Source organism: Hermetia illucens, chromosome 4 (assembly GCF_905115235.1).
Source record: "Hermetia illucens chromosome 4, iHerIll2.2.curated.20191125, whole genome shotgun sequence".
Taxonomy (NCBI): Eukaryota; Metazoa; Arthropoda; class Insecta; order Diptera; family Stratiomyidae; genus Hermetia; species Hermetia illucens.
The window spans coordinates 38,554,782-38,573,997 of record NC_051852.1 but is presented as its reverse complement, the minus strand read 5'-3'; the positions used below and the strand labels follow the sequence as shown (position 1 = coordinate 38,573,997).

The 19,216-nt window shown below is 43.6% G+C and overlaps 2 non-coding genes across 2 annotated transcripts; both read right to left on the bottom strand.

The window, feature by feature from the left end:
• Positions 1–9,271: 9,271 nt before the first annotated feature.
• Positions 9,272–9,345, bottom strand: Trnan-guu. The gene has a single exon. It is a non-coding gene; the product is annotated as a tRNA-Asn (tRNA).
• Positions 9,346–11,854: 2,509 nt separating this feature from the next.
• Positions 11,855–11,928, bottom strand: Trnan-guu. The gene has a single exon. It is a non-coding gene; the product is annotated as a tRNA-Asn (tRNA).
• Positions 11,929–19,216: the final 7,288 nt, after the last annotated feature.

The following is a 19,216-nucleotide window of genomic DNA, read 5'->3' as shown; positions in this document are numbered from 1 at the left end:
TTGTTTGGAACTGACAGCGGACTGTTTACATGTCCTTGTTCTCAAGTTATACCAGTATGCATGGTTACATAAAATATAACCAATCTAGGTACATTCTACGCAATTAAGTGAATAGAGAGAATCAGACTTCGTTAATGGCAGCCTTGATTTTATTTCCATAATCGTCTGCTATCAACATTTTCTTGCTAGGATCCCACTTAGCCTGAATCGCTTGAAGGACTTCTTCTGTGAATATTTATTGTTCACGCATATGCATCTGAATTTAGCTTGTTAAGTGTATTTTCCAAAAAAGGACCGACATTTCTTGTGAGACATGAAAGCAAATGTATCCCTTCAAGGATATATTATTCACTTCTTGAGCATCTTGAAATAAAGGACAGTGCAAACAAAATTCAATTCTATTTTTGTAAAATATATAAAAAAAGCAGAGCCAGGGTAACAAACAAACAAAAAATCTAAAGAATAACACAAAATCGAAAGATTAAAAAAATACGAGTGGCTTGTCTGGATACATATCAATTTCATGATTTTCTTTCTTGCTAAAAGTTAAAGAATGGATAAGAATACAAAGCATAAGAGGTAGAAAGCGCTAAGAACGGCACAGGATAACAAGAGATAGAAAAAGCCAAGGTATTGGGGAAAAAAATTGCGAGACGCACACAAAAAAATGGAAGAACAAAATCTCCATTCACAAATCTTGAATTTATCGTCGGGTGTCATCATATTCCATACGCTTAAGAAGGATTCGTCGGGGATCAGCAAGCTATGCGTTGCTCCTAACGAAGTATGTAAGCCCAAGCCAAGGAATGGGCAAATTGAAAGGTTTTAGAGAGATGATAGATAGCAGCAATGTACCGTAGGAAAAAGGATAAGCCAAGACCACTTTTTAGATTCTTGTTTAATTATTTGTCTCGGTGTTATGTCCTTGGCCGATAGGATCAGCAATCCTAATATTTGCATCGGTCTTTTGTTACTTAATTTTCGCGAAATTTGAAGTAAAGTTGGGATGGAAAGAGTTTATTTTTCAGGCTAAATTTTGATACTTGGTTTTTACTGATTTGTCTTGTCACTTGTTGGCAATTGAATTTTCAAGGGGACTAGACGGTTGGGTATAGTTTTCAGATGAATTTACCGCAAACTTAACGTATTGTCCTCAGGGAATATCCTAAGATGGAGACAGGTTGTAGCAAATTAAACATTCGCGTTCAATCAAGTGAAAAAGTATTTCAGCAGACTGAAGGATGGGCGCAGTTTCGGATGCTGAGCTTATTAAAGCTAAAGATTATTTTGAGGATCTAGTTTCGGGAGCATTCAGTTTTTTGGCAAAAAATTCTTATTGTCCTTGAAATGATAATCGTTTTGCCAACTGATACTTTCCTTTGTACGGCTTCGAAGGAGTCCAAACAAATGGTTGTCAATTGTAGGGTAACTTGATTGCGATTGGGTTTTGTGGCTCCATACCGCTGTCTGTTGACTTATTGCCTTAGTTAGTTAGTTTAGTTAATTGGGAGACCCGCAGCTCCAAGCACATAGGCCTTTGTTAGGTCCATCATTGTACTATCCTCGGAGATCGCCTATTCAATGGCCTGGGACATTCTCCAGGGACAAAAAATACGCAGATTCTTCGTTGAGGAAAATCTTTCAAAACTATCTTCGTCTAAGGAGGACGGGCAGCTGCATATGAAATGAAGGCCGTTCCAGGTTCTTTGCTAAAGATTTTCGATTAGGATAGCTTCGAGTGTGTCCGGATATCTGAGTGGTTAGAGCGCAAGGCTGTCATACGGAAGGTCGCGGTTCAAATCTCACTGGTGGCAGTGGAATTTGTATCGTGATTTGATGTCGGATACCAGTCGACTCAGCTGTGAATGAGTACCTGAGTCAAATCAGGGTAATAATCTCGAGCGAGCGCAATGCTGACCACATTGCCTCCTAGTGTGCCGTTACGGTCTTGAATGAAGTGCTCTTACACACTTCAAGGCCCTGATCCAACATGGATTGTTGCGCCAACGATTATTATTATTATAGCTTCGAGTGCCGGGGCCAGCGTAGCACTCATTGCTCCAGTAATATTTAGGCAATCGAGCTTTTCAATCTGTGTCACTAGCTTCATTCTGTTTGCAAAGTTCGATCTAGGCTATAATCTGCAAGATTTTCGGTATTGTTCCTGGATATGATGCTGAAATCACCATGCATAAGCCTTCATTAGCATATAACTAGTCAGCTTGCCGGAAGTTTAAGTCCTTGACTTCCTCCTCACCAACAACTCATGGTTTTGTATGAGGCGTATAAATGTCTTGCAACCCGACAACTGATAAGTGCAATTGTCGCTTTACAATCCTATAAATTCATTTGAGAGATATGGCACGTCATCTACGGTTCAGATGAAGATGCCGTGGGCTGCACTTGTAACGTGACGCTTTTTTCTGAGACTTACGAAGATGCGGTCAGAAATGTGCCGAACTATCGGCTCTTTTTCCTGGTTTGCTGCTAGGCATCCAGTTAGAAGTGTGAAGATTATTGTGAACACCAAATTGTTTTAGGAACTCAGCACCATCACGCTCCTTTTTTGGAAGCTTATAGACCCTATTAAGGATTAGTCGCGCACCCTCTCAGAAATACTGGGGAAGAAGCGGCACTGCTTAAGCCACCCGTTCGTTGGAAAAGTTTCGCCGTAAAATTTCACGGTATACACTTACTGAATCAAAATGGAGGTTACCGCATTGCTAGGAAAACTCCTTTTCCCTCAATTTTGGCACAACCGGCGGTTTGCCTCGAAGCAGTTTGCGTAGTCGATTTGCCTGAAGGTATTGTTTCGCCTGAAGACTGTTTGACTGGAGATTGTTTCCTGCCCGAAGTCAGCTGCTTACCTCTGGGCACGACTTTTCCCTCAATAGGTTGTGCCCATTACAGCCCGGCGTCAGGACTGTTGACAGAAGGCGACTGCTTGGACTTGTCCGTTAAAGATTGGATCCCAATTGGATTTATTCCCACTCAAATAAGTGGTAAATCGTCAAGATCAAAATTGCTTTTTTGCTTTTGTTTTGTTTTAGATTTTAAATTTTGGAGTTCATGTAGTTGGCTGCTGGGGAAAGTAAATCGATCTCGACAGTGCGTCTATTTGCCGGGATAAGGTAAGTTGAGACTGGGGGTCACCTGGTACCCACTGTTCATCGTTTACGGCCACATCTTAACCATTTAGCCCTTGGCACGGTATTCACACTTATGTAACTTGGGGTTTTAATTACCGCTTCAACTTCAAGTTTCACTTCTGGTTCCCTGGAGGTTCTTTATTACTGAGCTCCCTCATCACGATGGGTAGTTAATCGTCGAGGAAGCTATTGTCTCACTAAGGTTCTGCTTTATTCGCTAGCCCCTGGAGGTTTTCGATTAGGTGCTCATGGTTAAGTTCCTTTTCCGGCTTTATTATTTCCCAAGTTGTATATAGCATCAATGAACTAGCCCTCTAACCGATAGTCTCTTATGTTTTTCATGGCGCGGTAATTCCAAACGTAGGTTCTTATCTTACAGATAATAAGTGGGATCATATTCTTCTCCTCCAACTGTGCCCACTTTTTCCTTGTCGTTATTGCTTCTATTATATATTCCGTTACCTCGGCTTTAGTTAACAGGGTCTTAAGGTTGCCTTAGTCTAGGAGATCTACATGCCGTATTTTACTTTCACTTCATATATCCTCGTCACTGTTTCGGTTTTTGGCAGCTGTAATGCAGAGACCGATGAGAGCTGCGGCTTTCTTCTGTTCTACCTTTGATGACCGTACCAAAGCTCCGTGTAAAACTGACAATCTCCACGATTTGATATATCTAGTATACTATGCCCTGTTTTAATCCCTCATGTATTATCTACGGTCCTTAAGATACCTTTTCCTATTAACTCCTGTATCCAATTTTACTTGCTGGCACTTGGTTTCAATTGACGGCTAAACAATTCTCAAGAAGAGATTGAGGCTGATGAAATTTGACTTTATCTAGTTTTTTCTTTCTTGTAATATTTTATTTATCCTGATCACACCGACCTTCCACTAAATGTAGAGTTTGCTAGACAAGCTGTCAGAGTGTTGACAATGTTTTCAGCAATTTTTCTAAGATAAAAATACTGGTAGTGGGTGTAATACCCTGCTCTGTCTAGTAAGACTAAGAGGGACGTTGTAATAGACAATATTATAACGTCCCACAGTAGTGATGACAGAATTCATGACCTTTCAGTTTGAACAAAATGATTGTGGAGTATATAGTATAGTGTTACGTATCAATGAAAACCTCCTCCTTGACAATGTTCTTCCTTCTACGGTTCGTTAATAAAACCGCCGCCTTATTTTTTCACTAGTGTCCGCCGTGCGGTAGCACCTACAGCCAGGTCGTCGACAGAGCCTTCAATCGTAGCCTTTTCTGGGGCGGTAAGCCCAAGCATCCATTACACATTATATGCTACATCAGAAAACTTGTACCGAGTCCTGTGGAGCTCTCACTGTGACGAGTATATCGGCCCTCATCGGTGCGGCACCAGCGAGTCCTCTCTGAGAATTTATTTCGACCAGACTTGCCAAATATCCAGAAACATCTATGCTAATTCGTTCCACTTGGCGGAATTGAACGCGTTTTTAACATCCAGTGCCAGCACGGCACATTAACTGCCGTGCGTCAACGCGTCTTTTGCCATATTTACCGCTGTGCTTTTCGCATCTGTTGTAGAGTTGGCGCGTCGAAATCCATATTGATGGGCGATGGGCAGCTGCCTGCTGTAGGTGATTATCTTTATCATCTTCCCCATTGAATTGTATTAAACAGGCAGATTAGAGTGTGTAATGCTGGATCTTCATCTTTTTCTACGCAGCAAGGAATAATCTTTGCTTTAGGCACGCTTCGAACTAGTCGATGAAAAGGTCGTGCATAGTGTTTCTGGATATTTGCGTTGAAGGCTCTCCTATACTTTGGGCACCTGTTGCTGCCAATATGCGAACAGCCCACGCCCTCCATCCTTATGCAATTTGGATAAGCTCCACAGTCCTAGCGGAGTTTTTGCATTGGTTCGACTTGTCGTTCGCACTGGTACATGATCTCGAAATGTGGCCGAAGCCAAGGCGTCTAAAACATCGTTTCCCGATATATAAACTCACTGGAATGAAGGATTGTTTGAAAGTTTGTCCGAACTCCTTGCTACACAAGTTCCTATCCCTCCCTTTCCTCCTTTGCGGGGTTTTTAACTTCACTATGCTCAACTATCCTAATCATCCTAGTTTTCCAATTCCTTTCAGCAACCTGCTAGACTCTTTATTCCCACTCAGCCTTTGTCATCCCTCTTCGTAACCCTTCCTTGGTTGAGTTCCTCGTTGGTAATCTGGACACCAATGTCGGACGTGGTCTCGATGGGTCTCCTAACCTCTTCTTTATTAACTGTAAACAATACATCTGCCTCCCTCTGTGTATAATCTTCGATAAAAGTCTCAAAGAATGCTACTTTTCCCCTTTTTGGAAAGAGGACCGCTTCAAAAGCGGTGGCCCTGCTCTAGCTGTAAAGTACCGTCCTATCTCTTCTCTTGCTCCGGAATTCTCCAAGGATACGTTAATGACTGGTTGCCCGTGCACATCGGTCATCTTATTGTCAAAAAGCAGCATCGTTTTGTGAAACACTGATCCACTACTTCGAACTTTCTGGACTTTACCAACTACGTTGTTGAACGCCTTAATTCATGGCAGGAGGTACACGCTATTTGCACTGGTTTCTCTAGAGTTACTGATGCTGTTAGCCACAATATTCTCCTATTTAAACTTTCTCACGTCGACTTCCTACCTATCAAACCGCTCCTGCACATTTTCTTTTCAATGGTTACATGTCTTATTTCCTCGTTCCTTCCTCTGGTGTTCCCCAAGGCTCTATATTTGGCCCTCTAGCATTCCTCTTTTATATGAGTGATCTTCCCTCTACGCCCAACTGCCCGTGTTTGCTTTACGTAAGCGACCTTAAATTATTTGCCTGTTTCTACATGCTCTGTTCTGTTGGTTGCTACTCGACAGCTACTTTCACTCTCCGAGCCGAGATTTTGCCGGTCCTACCAGGCTCTGCAGCTTAGGTCCTTTGACTCTGTCTCCTTCCTTAGTTTTAAGCATAAGTAGATAAGTGGCTTAACCTATAAAATTTGAATTTATTTTCTGTGTATTGTTCATTAAATAATAAATGCTTTCGCAAGGGATAGTGATCTTTGGTCTGTTAGGTTTTGTGTGTGCTTGCTGTCCTAAGGACTCTTTGATTTAGCGGTTCCATCTGTGGATTCAGCTCCAACATAAGATCTCCTTTTATGGAGTGTCTTATCCAGTTAAAGTAATATTCGTCATCCTATGTTTCGTTTGGAGATGATTATAAGCTCCGGCTGTATCCTCTTCCAATCTTTTCCGAAGTCCCACTTTTTCCGTCGGCTTCCGCATACTTCTTGTGATATCCACTCGTTTTCTTCGGAATCGTAGCTACGTGCGCTTCGTCAATAGTTTCAACCGTCTTTTTCATCGGCTCCATTCTCTTGGGAGTTTTTCGAGAGTTTTCTATTATTTTCTGATTGAGCGTTTAATCTTGAAATATTTTTTGAAGTTCATCATCATCATCATCATCATCAACGGCGCAACAACCGGTATCCGGTCTAGGCCTGCCTTAATAAGGAACTCCAGACATCCCGGTTTTGCGCCGAGGTCCACCAATTCGATATCCCTAAAAGCTGTCTGGCGTCCTGGCCCACGCCATCGCTCCATCTTAGGCAGGGTCTGCCTCGTCTTCTTTTCCTACCATAGATATTGCCCTTATAGACTTTCCGGGTGGGATCATCTTCATCCATACGGATTAAATGACCCGCCCACCGTAACCTATTGAGCCGGATTTTATCCACAACCGGACGGTCATGGTATCGCTCATAGATTTCGTCATTGTGTAGGCTACGGAATCGTCCATCCTCATGTAGGGGGCCAAAAATTCTTCGGAGGATTCTTCTCTCGAACGCGGCCAAGAGTTCGCAATTTTTCTTGCTAAGAACCCAAGTTTCCGAGGAATACATGAGGACTGGCAAGATCATAGTCTTGTACAGTAAGAGCTTTGACCCTATGGTGAGACGTTTCGAGCGTAACAGTCTTTGTAAGCTGAAATAGGCTCTGTTGGCTGACAACAACCGTGCGCGGATTTCATCATCGTAGTTGTTATCGGTTGTGATTTTCGACCCTAGATAGGAGAAATTGTCAACGGTCTCAAAGTTGTATTCTCCTATCCTTATTCTTCTTCGTGTTTGTGTTTGACCAGTGCGGTTTGATGTTGTTGGTTGATTCGTCTTCGGTGCTGACGTTGCCACCATATATTTGGTCTTGCCTTCATTGATGTGCAGCCCAAGATCTCGCGCCGCCTGCTCGATCTGGATGAAGGCAGTTTGTACGTCTCGAGTGGTTCTTCCTATGATGTCGATATCGTCAGCATAGGCCAGTAGTTGGGTGGACTTGAAGAGGATCGTACCTCTTGCATTCACCTCAGCATCACGGATCGCTTTCTCGAGGGCCAGGTTAAAGAGGACGCATGATAGCGCATCCTCTTGTCGTAGACCGTTGTTGATGTCGAATGGTCTTGAGAGTGATCCTGCTGCTTTTAACTGGCCTCGCACATTGGTCAGGGTCAGCCTAGTCAGTCTTATTAATTTCGTCGGGATACCGAATTCCCTCATGGCCGTGTACAGTTTTACCCTGGCTATGCTATCATAGGCGGCTTTAAAGTCGATGAACAGATGGTGCAACTGTTGTCCATATTCCAACAGTTTTTCCATCGCCTGCCGCAGAGAGAAAATCTGATCTGTTGCTGATTTGCCTGGAGTGAAGCCTCTTTGGTATGGGCCAATGATGTTCTGGGCGTATGGGGCTATCCGGCCTAGCAAGATAGTGGAGAATATCTTATAGATGGTACTCAGCAACGTGATACCTCTATAATTGCTGCACTGTGTGATATCTCCCTTTTTATGTATGAGACAGATTATGCCCCGTTGCCAATCGTCAGGCATTGATTCGCTGTCCCATACCTTGAGCACAAGTTGATGAACCACTTGGTGTAACTGGTCGCCTCCATATTTAACCAATTCGGCTGTAATTCCATCGGCTCCAGGCGACTTATGATTTTTTAGCCGATGAATTGCACGGACTGTTTCTCCTAAACTTGGTGGTGGCAGTATTTGTCCGTCGTCTTCAGTTGGCGGGACCTCCAACTCGCCGATGTTCTGGTTGTTCAGTAGCTCATCAAAGTACTCAACCCATCGCTCCAATATGCCCATTCTGTCGGAAATCAGATTTCCCTCTTTGTCTCGGCAGGATGAGCATTGAGGTGTATAAGGCTTCATCCTGCTGACTTGTTGGTAAAACTTCCGCGCCTGGTGCGGTTGCTCCCTGTACTTTTCTAGTTCACAGACTTGTTGGTTCTCCCAGGCTTCCTTTTTCCGTCTGTGAAGTCGCTTCTCCGCTCGACGGAGTTCGTGATAAGTCTCTGCGCGTGCCCGCGTTCTTTGAGAATGCAACATTACTCGGTATGCGGCATTCTTCCGTTCCGTTGCTAGCTTACATTCATCGTCAAACTAGCCGTTCCGACTCCTTTTGCGGCTGGGGCCAAGTATATTTGTGGCCGTATCCATGATAACGTTCTTCAGGTGGTTGTGAAGATCATTAGTTGATGCTTCATCTCCAGGTCCTCTATTGACTGCGGTTATTGCGGCATCCATTTCCCTCTTATAGGTGTCGCGGAGGGTTGTGTTGTGGATGGCTTCAGTGTTCACTCTCACCTGATTGTCAGAGGGGATTCTAGGTGGTATTGTTATTCGAGCTCGGAGCACCATGCCAACGAGATAGTGATCCGAGTCTATATTGGCCCCCCTATATGTTCTGACATTCATCAAGGCTGAGAGGTGGCGGCGTTCGATCAACACGTGGTCAATTTGGTTGAAAGTGGTCCCGTCTGGAGAGGCCCACGTATGTTTGTGGACCGCTTGCCGCGCAAACCAGGTACTTCCAACGACCATTTCGTGTGACCCTGCTAATTGAATAGTCCGCAGTCCGTTGAAGTTCATGCTTCGAATAATAGGGTCCCCCGAATATGTTTACAATATGTTTGGTAGTGTGGCTGCTATCATTTGAAAAAACAGCGTCACCTTGTACCACCGGTACATGCGAAAATATAAACATAAAATTCCAGCTTATCTATTTGTATATAGATAACTGCATAAGGAAGTATTCTAAAAAATATTCGCGCCCCCGGGTGGGCTCGAACCACCAACCTTTCGGTTAACAGCCGAACGCGCTAGCCGATTGCGCCACGGAGGCGACGCGCTGTAATTTTTAAGATATGGCATAAGACAAAACCCTATTAACATCGATTCAATGACTGCTACACCCGATTTACTTCGAAACAGCTGAACCTATTTTAACAACATTTGGTGAGAACGTGTGGTCTACGAACGGTTTTCTAACTTGTTCCCTAATAGAATAACAGATATTTCCGATTAGGATATGATCATTCCGTCATGGATCCATACTAGTTTCATGATCTGGGGAACTCGTGCCCATCTGGCGACCATACTTTTCTTTTGGGAGTGAGGACATAGTATGTCTTCCCGATAGCAAATTTGGAAAATATGCGGTCAATGGATATTAGGACCATCTGACGTTTCGCCAGGTTTCGCTAGGGATTTCTACTGCTTTTCGGTTCATCTGTAAGTGACGTTGAACAGATCTACAATAGCGTGAAGTACTGTGGAACGCGTAGTTTTTATTGCTCTAGTAATGCTTAGGCAAACGAGCCTTTAGATTTGCCAACCGACCGTCCATAGTGAACATAAATAATCCAGTCACCCTAGCGTTCAGCGGCTGGTTACTATGGCTAGATCGTCCGGGAATGGTTGATCGAAAGAATGTTCTATTCTCCAGTATCATCACATGTCTGTGTGGTCAGTTTCTAAAATGCTTGGTCTCATTCGACTCTCTTTCTATCCCTTTATATCCATAAATTCACTTAAAGCCAATTCTGTCTACGTGGATTTGACTTTTTTATGTGTTGTTTGTAGTCAAATTTCTGTTTGAGAATATCCACTTGCAAGGCCACTAATTGGAAATGTGACGTACACTATTGATCTTGCACCTTTTTGCGAAAGGTAGAAGAATTTTCTGTATGTGCTAGCGAAATGGCGAATGGCGTCAGTGTATCTGATAGCACTTGTTTGCACTTTACTGCCTCAGTGGACCAAAAATTGAAATCGCTTAGAGCTTCTGTAGTATCTCTCTCCGGAATGGCGGACAAGAGCGGTTTCCTGCAAATTGCCCACTGTCCTTTCAATCTGCGCCGTTACAGAATTTAAAGATTGGGTTCGTCTCGCAGTCTTTTCTGAAATGGACTTTTTCACTATCTCTTCTGCAATAGTTTGTCCCACACATATCTAGGTTGCTTTTACATGTTACTCAGGTCAAAAGTATTAAGTGCGCATTAGCTTTCCTTGGAGTCGGCAGATTAGTTATTTTGATTTTGGCAACTTGCATTTCGTCGTACGTCTTTCTAATATTTGTACCAGCAGAGTGCTTCAATTTCTGCAGATCCAACTGCCAACTATCTATGAGGGTTGTCTTTGATAGTGTCATTGTCAAGATTTTTACATGCCAGTATTGTCTTACAGGTCTATCACTTGCCAGTTATTTCCGCTAATAAAATATTTCTGATTCGGCTTCGGTAGTCCAAAGTTCAGTTCTTCGAAATTCATTTGAGTTGGAGAAATAGTTCGTCTTTCTTTGTCCTTATTATGGTGGTACCAGCCCCTATATCCCTTAATTAGGGATCGCCTTTAACTTTCCTTAGGTTATCCGAGCAGAAAAGAGTACCTTTCTTGGAAATTAGACGAGCATCCGGTCAGAGCTTTTCTATTCTGCTTCGTTTTCACTTCCGTTTGACAGCTGTACATTCTTCTGTCCCCTTCTGGTCGAGTTTGTCCGAACTACTTAGCCCTACTACAAACAGGATGGAGTAGCTTTTTGTGCTCCTTATTGCTACCAATGCAATATTTTTACGAGCTGGTTTCTTCCTCTCTTCCCTTTTAATACTGTCGAATTGGAGTATTGGTGCCGTTTGGTTAAAGTACTCCTTAGTAACATTGCGGTGTTTACTTTGGTTGCAATTACTTAACTATTTCCAATATCCTTCCACAGGATCTCTTAAGAGCCCGAACGACAGCTTTAATGCATCTGTGTTTACATTGTGCTCTGCAATGTAGAACATAATATAGAGTACAATACTGGGAAGTTTGGTGGATATTTTATCATTATTAAAAATGTTACAATAAGTCAAAGTAACCCTTTTCCTGCAAATCTAATATTCCATAAAACACATAAACATTACTTAAGAGAAAATAGTCTGCATGAAATTAGCAATTGCAGATTATTTTTCTGTCTATTTTCAGTTTGTGTGTATATAATATATAAATACAGTCAAGATTGAATATGAAATATCGTATATTTTGTCATTGCCCGTCCTTATCACCTTATCGGCGTAAATGCAAAATAACTTGCCGTGTCTATGCGCTATGTAAATATGAAATGTTAATAGTATCATCTTGGTGGCAATATTAACCTATCTTTACGCTTTAATTATGCGATAGATTGCTTTTAGTCAACTATTAGCAACCAATATAGATTACTTGTATTGTAATTGTCACTAAGTTTAATCAGTGAGTGATAGATACTTATTATACTTATCAGTGAACTTCGAGATAATGAACATCTTTAGATTTATAGCTTATTTATATATATATATATACAAGACTCCACCAAGAATTACTGCAAAAAGTTGCGCCCCCGGGTGGACTCGAACCACCAACCTTTCGGTTAACAGCCGAACGCGCTAACCGATTGCGCCACGGAGGCGATGTGTACTAGTTTTCTCCATAATTTTTCATGGGGCTGGCAGATTCGTCCATCTGAATGGAAGTTAGATATTTTCTAGAGGTTCCCATTCCAATATAATCAAAAGTAACTGAGCGTTTGAGAGTAATTTATTGTGGAGTTCTAGGAATTTCTAAACCGATAAAGAGTCTTTACTACACTATTCTCTGGGAAAGATGCTTAATTAAGTAAATTCAGTTTAGTTGCGTGTTTAAACTTTTTGTTATTATAATCTTTTAAAAGGAACTAACAAAACGTAGAACGATCCCTCGAAGCCGGTCCCAGGTATGATATCAGAATCATACTTGGGGATGTTAACAGCCAAATACGGATGGAGCCCGTATTTAGGCGATACATTGGCTCGCATAGCTTACATCAAAATACGAATGATAATGGACTGCGGATTATTCAATTAGCTTTGTCACACGAAATGGTTGTTGGAAGTGCCTGGTTTGCACGGAAAGCGGTCCACAAACAAACGTGAGACAACTTTCAACCAAAATGACTTCTCAGCCTTGGTGAATGCATTCTCAAAGGACGCGGGCACGTGCAGAGACTTACCACGAACTTCGGCGGAGAATTAACTTCACAGACGGGAAAAGGAAGCCAGAGAGAACCAACAGGTCTGTGAACTCAGGTACAGGGAGTAACTGCACCAGGCGCGGAAGTTATACCAACAAGTCGGCAGGATGAAGCCTTACTCACCTCGATGCTCATCCTACCGAGACAAAGACGGAAATCTGATTTCCAACAGAATGGGCGTATTGGGGCGATGACTTGAGTATTTTGATTAACTACTGAACAACCAGAACGTCGGCGAGTTGGAGGTCCCGCGAACTGAAGATGACAGACAAATATTGCCACCATCAAGTATAGAAGAAGCGGCCTGTGCAATTCACCAATTACACGAAGTGGTTCATCAACTGATGCTCAAGGTGTGAGACAGCGAATCAATGCCTGACGACTGGCAAAGAGGCATTATCTGTCTCATATATAAAAAGGGAGATATCACACAGTGAGCAATTATAGAGGTATCACGTTGCTGAGTACTATCTATAAGACATCTTCCGCTATCTTGCTAGACCGGATAGCCCTATACGCTCAGAACATCATTGGCTCATACCAAAGAGGCTTCACTCCAGGCAAATCAACAACACATTAGATTTTTTCTCTGCGGCAAGCGATGAGAAACTGGCCAGGAGAGAATTCGGTATCCCGACGAAATTGGCTGCCACAGTTTCCTCAGTGGTTTGGGTCCTCCAATATTAGCGCAAATACAACTTTCCTTGCGTGTTTGCTGTGGTGGGTCAAATTTTCCTTCAAGATTAACGATTCAGCATGACACTAAGGAATCCGACAAACCGTTATTTTTTGGTGTTGTCCTGGAATTCCTTCCTCTGCAAAAGTAACCATTGACTGTTGATTGGCAAGCGTAACTGCACTGTTTTGTAGACATTCCTCCTGCTTTCTCTACATTTGGGCGCAGCCTAGTAAACAAATGGGACCATACGAGGATGGCTCACCAGGTAATTTGCCACTCTTTTGTAGTAGTACCAGTTTTTGAATTTTTCATTGAGTCGGGAAGATGCCCTTCTCCAAGTAGGTATTAAAAGTGGAAATGAACCATTCCGGTCTTGCTTTTATCTCCACCTCCAAAGTCACGTTCGGTATTCTGTCCAGCTTGAGTGCCCTAACTTTTCGTAGATAATGGTAAACTCATTCTCTGTTATACTTGGAATATATTTTGGGGGATGTTCTTGCTCGATCGCTAAAGAGCATTTGCTTTGCTGTGGAAACAGTGCCAAGGCCCTGCTTCCCTTAGTCATTATCGCTCCATTGGCTCCTCCCAGCGGTTGATTTCAGTTTCTTCGCACTTTCTCAAAGAACTCCGTCTACTTCCAGGGATACTTCTCGCAGCTCTCCGACAAGCATTGTAGCTCGTCTTTTCTTGTGCAGTTCTCTGCTCATCATTCGCGTGATATTTCTGCGCCTTGGTATAGAGGCGTCACAGGCTGCGACCACCCTTCTGACAATTTGCTCAGATTTTTCCTTCGCTTTGCCTCTTGGTGTGGAACATTTCCGCGTCAAAGATCTTTGATCGACCCTATACCCTATACCCTATTCTCCTGCTCTCTTAAATAGCGGACGCTATGTATGTAGTGCTCACTAACTCACTAGGTAATTTTTGTTATCAACGCACTGCTTACAAAGGTAATATCTACTAATGAGCCGATGCTTCTTTTACGGAAGGTATAGGTACTTCCCATATTAGCATACACAATGTCCAGCGAAGAAAAGGTTTCGACAATGTCAGCCCCCTGTTATTAGAAACTTTGCTTCCCCACTCGGTAATTCATTCGTCGAAGTCTCCGACGATGATAATGGGAGATTGTTTATTTGCGTCTAACACTAGTTCCCTTAACATTCGCTCATATTCCACGCTTGGCAGAGCATGGCAACTATAGACATGACCAGCGTAATTTTGGCACTTACAAATCCATTACCAAGGATTGCGGTTGTTTCTTGGAATGGATACCATCCTGTCATCCAGATTACGCATTTTCCACTTTTGTCGGTGGTCCATACCGCGTTGTATTTTCTTCTGTTTAGTTCGTTAATAATCGTCAGGTCCACATTGAGCTCTTGGATCAACTAACCCAAAAGATCGCGTACGGTCTCACAGTCTTTGGGGTTTGTCTAAATAAACCTCATTTGCTTTTTGTTTTTAGATCCGTCCTAGACAGCGGGCATTTTCTACTTCCTGTCACGTGCCCCTTTTCGTCAAAGCCGGCATCTTTGCGCAACCTACTTTCAGGGTATTACTAGTAATTCCTTGCCAGGTGGCCTTTTTTGCTACATCGCGTGCATCGATCAGATCTATCGCGCTTGTGCTGAATCTAGTTATAAGACACTACTCCAGACATTTAAGACAGACAGAAGGAGATATTTTCTCCAGAATCCTACAGACACATCTTGACACCAACGTTTTTCCCAAAATGGTTGCCATTTTCGTGCCGCCTAATGCTTTGTCCAAGTTTTTTATTGCGTCGACACTCCTGTCTGGAGTTTGAAATTGCGAACCAATTCCTTCCATACGTCCTCCTTCGTCGTGAGCCCCGTAGAAGTTGTTCCTTCTGCGTTCTTCTGATTCTTGTGACATTGTGACCTAGCGTCGGATCTCTCCTACCTCCCTTGATAACGATCTCGTCCGGACGGGGCTTGTGTATTATCTGAATATTGATGAGAATTATTTTGTCGTAATGTATTCGTTTATATGAAGAGCTTTTTCCAAGGCGTCCCGTCAAACTTCTATAAATGTTTGAGAGAGTGGGTGACACAGCTTTTGTTCTTTTAGCGCATCCCTGGGTTACAGTTATCTCGTACAGTTTTGTTTGCCCGTACATACTTAAAGTGTCCGATTTGGTATTATTTGTATTGACCGCGTTAAGTCTTCCTTTTGCTCCTTCGAGTTGTTGCTTGGTCCACGTTGTCTTTGCCTTTTACAAATTCAGCCAACTCAATAAAGTTGCCTCAGGAAAAATGAAGGATGATTCAGATCACAATTTGCTTCGTTAGACATTTTGGGTAGAGGGATCCTTTCGTTTCATTTTAGGATATTCAAGGGGCTTCCCTCACGTGGGTCTATCAACATCCTAGACGGTAAGCTTCTCTTGAATTGAACCAGCGCTAGTTTGAATGTAGTTTTTATCATTATTGCTTGTATAGCCATCGACCTCTCTTTGCACCCCCTTTTCTGGCTTGTTGGGTTTTCTAGGAAGCAAAGTATGTACTGCGTTTCATCATCAACGGCGCAACAACCGGTCTAAGCCTGCCTTAATAAGGAACTCCACACATCTCGGTTTTGCGCCGAAGTCCAACAATTGAATATCCCTAAAAGCTGTCTGGCGTCTTGACCTACGCTATCGCTCCATCTCAGGCAGGGTCTGCCTCTTCTTCTTTTTCTATCATAGATATTACCCATGCGGATTAAGCGACCCGCCCACCGTAACCTATTGAGCCGGATTTTATCCACAAGTTCCTCTACCGTGAGCTTTCTCTTCTCTTTTTGCATGCTGGGACAAGTGCGAGCTGAACTTTTTATTATGGTAAATTCTGCAAGAAATTGAAGGCCCCATTCTCTTCACTTCGAGACAAAAACAATCAAAAGAAAATGCCTTGTTAGGAGAAAGAAGAGGATAAATATAGATAGGTAGTTAGATTTTCTGATCTATTCCGATCAAGCTAATAAACGGGTATACTTTTCGTTAACCTTGAATCTAGCGAAAAGTGCAAGATTGGGATGGGATGCACATATGTATCTTAGTCATTCAAATTCGTCATCAGTTTTTAGGTTTCAAATCCCTTGGTGAAACAGTGTCAAATTCACTTCTCTTCATTTTTAAGGAGGTGGAAATCACTGGTGTGTCCAGACACACCAGCATGCGGAATTTTTACCCACTAAAACCACCCCGACTCCCTCCCCGCCCCGCGGAATCAACATAAGGTATTACATCACGGGGCGAAGTCAGCTCACTCTTGTTTAGTCACCTTTCTCCTATACGCGGCGCACGTGACCTCGCTTCTCTCCGCTCCTCTTCCTTTCGCAGTTTGTTTTGGATAGATTCGATCATGGAGTTGACCGCATCCCAATTTTCTTGATGTGCTACCATTTTCGGCACCAGATTTTCTGGTATCAGCACCTCTCCTAGAGTCTCCTCTAGATTCCTCCTTTCTTCCACAAATCTCGGACAGTGGTCCTTTGGGACTCTATCGCAATTTGGAGGTCTCCAATTTAAACCTGTGCAAGTTTTGGCGATATCCTCCATGCCCCGTGAGAAACAGGGTGAGATTATACTCACCGTGTCATCTCTCCAACCACTCCTTGATGGCAGGAATGCGACTGTGAGTCCACCGACCCTTTCCTGAGCGTTCCCACCGCTCTTGCCATCTATTTATGGATCTCTCCCTCTCAGCGTTCTTCATCTGCGATTAAGAAAGGTTGGCTTCGCATTGTATATGTTTGCCATCTTATCTGAGAGATGACGAATGCGGCATCATCTAAGATAGTCCTGAAGGCAGGGTATACCCTCCGGGGTGTCCTCCTGTAGACTGCACTGAGCTCGTTAGCGTTACCTGATATCCGCAACGCCTCCCTCCATACTGGGGTCGCATAGAGCATCATTGAGGTTACGACTCTGGCTATAAGCAACTTAGACGCGTAATTTCTCTCCCGACGTTTAGTGATGAGGACCGCTTCCGCTTTTTACTCCGCAAAAGTCATACCAGTGTGTGTGTGTGTGTATATGTTGGGGGAGAAGCTACAGCTTCTGAGCACTCAGGCCGTGTTGGCCCATTGCACTCGCCTTCCCCGTCTAACGGAATACCCGTCGCAATTGGAGAACATTGGCACCAAAGATCTGATGCCTGATGCGTCCACATACGGGGCATTCACATAGGAAATGCTCCGTGGATTCCGCTTTCTCATTACAGGAGGGACACGTATCATCTTCGGTAATTCCGATTCTGAACATATGCCCAGCTAGTGAATTATGGCCTGTCAGAATGCCCACAATACACCTGCAGGTCCTCTTGCTTTTCGACAGGATAAACTTTGCGGTACGTATGTTGGGTTCTGGCAGGAAAAGTTTGGTGTGTCGAGCAGCATTTAGGCTCTGCCACCTGTTATTATGGGAAACTTGTTCCCAGTTTTTGAAAACAGATTTAGCCAATGCTACTGATACCCCAATTGCTGGCTCCGGTCCCGGCATAGGGGAGATTGACCCCTCTTTCGCTAAAGCGTCCGAGATTTCATTTCCCTCTACGCCACAGTGACCAGGTACCCAGAGTAGTTCCACCGTATTGAATCTAGACATAGAGTTCAAACGGTTTCTGCCTTCCTGAACGATTTTCGAGGTGATCAAAGGACTGCTCAATGCCCTCAGTGCAGCTTGATTATCACTGCAGATTGCGATGCGCCTGCCCTTCAACCGCTCGTCAATCACCCAGTTTGCCATCCTTAGGATCGCATAAACTTCGGCTTGAAAAACCGTTGCGAAGTCAGACCAGAGTTCTCTAGCCAACTTTTAACAGCATTGATTGCCTCGGCTGAGTATAACACAGATGAGAGATGCTGTGCGGCAACAACCAGCGCTATGTCGTCAACGTAACCAACAATCGTGGCTTCTCCCGGAACGGGAAGATTAAGTACATCGTTGTACATGAAGTTCCACAGTAGTGGGCCCTATACAGAGCCCTGCGGGACACCCGCGGAAACCACGTTCTCCTGGGGTCCATCATCGGTGTCATACCAGAGCCTCCTTTCAGCTAAACAACTATCAAGGATAGCAGCGAGGTAGGCGGGGATACCAACCTTCGCTAGGGATTTGCGTATTAGATTTCAATTGGCCGAATTGAATGCATTTTTCACGTCCAGGGTTACTACCACGCAATATTTACTGGTACTATCCTTTCTGTGAATTGCATCTTCGACCAAGCCAGTAACCAATTTGATAGCATCAACGTGGCCGATTCTTTGACAGTTCTTATACTGTGGTAATTGCCTGTTTCGGATTTCCTCGAAGCGGACAATGGTTCGTTTCATGGCTCTGATTCTTTTTAGTGTTCTTCAGAGGAGGTAGCGTCGAATGTGGTGAGGTTTGGTGGTTGGTAAGGTTTACTGAGACGATGTTGTGGACGCCTTGGTTGTGCAGGTCGTCCATAATTTCTTGGGGTGTCAAGGAGTCGAGGCCTCGGATAATGAGACTGGTCGTTTTCTCGCAGGGGAGTGTATATGTATAAAACTGGGTCTTGCTTTCGACCAGAAGTTTTTTTGTGGAGTCAAATTCCTCTTTGATTTTTAAGAGGTTTTGATGAGATCCAGGGTCTGATTTTTTGATTAGAAAATCGTGAGGGAGTGATTTCTGAAGGATGTTTTTAGTGGACGAGAAGTCATTGAGGGGGGCTACTACCAGAAGTGGGGGAATTTTACTGACCTTTGCCTGGGTCGGTGCCGTGGTGGTTGTTACGCTGCTGCTGAATGGGGCAGTGTTGCGGTTGGCTGGTCTCAGGTGTACTGCGCTTATGCTGGATGGGGCGGTGTTGACGTTGGTTGGCCTTAGGTGGACTGTATTGCTGCTGGATAGGGTGATGTTTGTGTTGCCGGGTCTCGAGGTCGTTTGTTTTTTTCGTGGTGGCATTCGATGTTCTGGCTGTTCTCAGCGAGTTGATCTGCTACTCCAGATCCCGGATGATGGTGTGGAGGGTCTCCACT